Consider the following 2,697-nt stretch of genomic DNA (forward strand, 5'->3'; position numbering starts at 1 on the left):
ACAATGGATTTTTAATATGTGCCTTCTGCCTTTTTTGTTCTTTTATTTATGGTGTGTCTTTTAAGAACTACATATTGTAGCATTTTTATTTCTTATAGTGACATTTCTCTTTCAATTAAATCTGTTTATATTTAATGAGACTATTAATATATCTGAATATAAATCTATCATCTATTTGCTTTGTGTTTATCCACTTTGTTGTTGCTATTTTTTCTCCTTTCTTGTTTTATTTTGAGCTAAGAATTTTTTATTATTCAATTTTCCCTTCTATTAGCTTGTTAGTTACAAATTTTTAAGCATCTATTTAAGAAGTTACTATAGACATTACTAACATGCATTTTGATTATAAATTAGTAGTTCTCTACCTTCTGGAAATAAAAAAGTACTTAGAACAAGTTCTTAGAATGTTTACTTAATACTCTCCACCATGTGTGCTATCATTTTAATGTATTATACATATATATATTTGTTGTATACAATGTTTTAAAAAGACCACATTTTTATCATCTTTTTTGCAATTTAATCCTTTGTGCATTTTTGCACTTTTTTATGGTTATATTTATCTTGTGCCTAAAGAACCTCTTTAGTATTTCTTTTCATTTTTAAAATTTTTTATTGGAGTATAGTTGATTTAGAATGTTGTGTTAGTTTCAGGTGTACAGCAAAGTGAACCAGTTATACTCAGTTATACATATACATGTATCCACCCTATTTTTTTTTAAGATTCTTTTCCCATATAGGCCATTACAGAGTATTGAGTAGGGTTCCCTGTGCTATACAGCAGGTTCTTATTAGTTAACTGTTTTATATATAGTAGTGTGTTTATGTCAATCCCAATCTCCCAATTCATCCCTCCCTCCTTTTACCCCCTGTTAACCATAAGTTTGTCTTCTACATCTGTGACTCTACTTCTGTTTTGTAAATAAGTTCATTTGTACCCCTTTTTTTCAGATTTCACATATTAGTGATATCATATATTTGTCTTTCTGTGTCTGACTTACTTCACTCAGTATGATAATCTCTAGGTCCATCCATGTTGCTGCAAATGGCATTATTTTGTTCTTTTTTATGGCTGAGTAATATCCCATTGTATATAGGTACCATGTCTTCTTTATCCATTCCTATATCAGTGGACTTTTAGGTTGCTTCCATGTCCTAGCTATTGTAAATAGTGCTGCAATGAACCCTGGGGTGCATGTATCCTTTTGAATTATGGTTTCGTCCAGGTATATGCCCAGGAGTTGGATTGCTGGTTCATATGGTAGTTCTATTTTTAGATTTTTAAGGAACCTCCATACTGTTCTCCACAGTGGCTATATCAATTTACGTTCCCACCAACAGTGTAAGAGGGTTCCCTTTTCTCCACACCCTCTCCAGCATTTATTGTGTGTAGATTTTTTGATGATGGACATTCTCCCCAGTGTGAGGTGATACCTCATTGTAGTTTTGATTTGCATTTCTCTAATAATTAGTGATGTTGAACATCTTTTCATGTGCTTTTTGGCCATCTGTATGTCTCCTCTGGAGAAATGTCTATTTAGATCTTTTGCCCATTTTTTGATTGGGTTATTTGTTTTTTTGATATTGAGCTGCATGAGCTGTTTGTATAGTTGGGAGAGTAATCCCTTGTCAGTTACCTCATTTGCAAATATTTTCTCCCATTCTGAGGGTTGTCTTTTTGTTTTGTTTATGGTTTCCTTTGCTGTGCAAAAGCTTTTAAATTTAATTAGATCCCATTTGTTTATTTTTGTTTTTATTTTCATTACTCTAAGAGGTGGATCAAAACAGATCTTTTTTTTTTAACAACTTTACTGGAGTATAATTGCTTTACAATGGTGTGTTAGTTTCTGCTTTATAACAAAGTGAATCAGCTATACATATACATATATCCCCATATCTCCTCCCTCTTGCATCTCCCTCCCATCCTCCCTATCCCACCCCTTTAGGTGGTCACAAAGCACTGAGCTGATCTCCCTGTGCTATGTGGCTGCTTCCCACTAGCTATGTATTTAACATTTGGTAGTGTATATATGTCCATGCCACTCTCTCACTTCGTCCCATCTCTGAGAGTTTTAAAGTGTCCAGCCTTACATTTAGGTCTCTAATCCATTTTGAGTTTATTTTTGTGTATAATGTTAGGGAGTGTTCTAATTTCATTCTTTTATATGTAGCTGTCCAGTTTTCCCAGCACCACATATTGAAGAGACTGTCTTTTCTCCATTGTAGTATTTCTTTTAATGTAGGTACAATGGTGACAAATTTTCCCAGTTTCTATTTATCTGAAAATGTCTTCATTTTATCTTAACATGGTATCCAGCAGTGCTATTGTAATGTGGCTAGGTATTGACTTATTTTTATTTCTCCTGCTTGTGTTTTTTAAAACTTTTTGAATCTGTGGCTTTATATCTTTTAACAGTTTTGGAAAATTCTTGGCACAATGTTTTCAAAAACTGCTTTTCCCAATTTGTCTTCTTTTTCTGCAGCTATAATTCCACATGTGATGCCTTTCATTTTCTTTCTCCATGTAGTAGCTAATATCCTCCTGAATTGTCTCTATATCCTTGAGCAAGGACATTTGTCAAAAAAGCAACTTTTGGTTTCTTTTACATTTCTATTTTTTGTCTGTTTTCTATTTCAGTGATTTCTTATCTTTTATTTATGCCTTTCATCCATTTATTTGTTTTAGGTTTAACTTTT

This window comes from Eschrichtius robustus, chromosome 9 (assembly GCF_028021215.1).
Source record: "Eschrichtius robustus isolate mEscRob2 chromosome 9, mEscRob2.pri, whole genome shotgun sequence".
Classification (NCBI taxonomy): Eukaryota; Metazoa; Chordata; class Mammalia; order Artiodactyla; family Eschrichtiidae; genus Eschrichtius; species Eschrichtius robustus.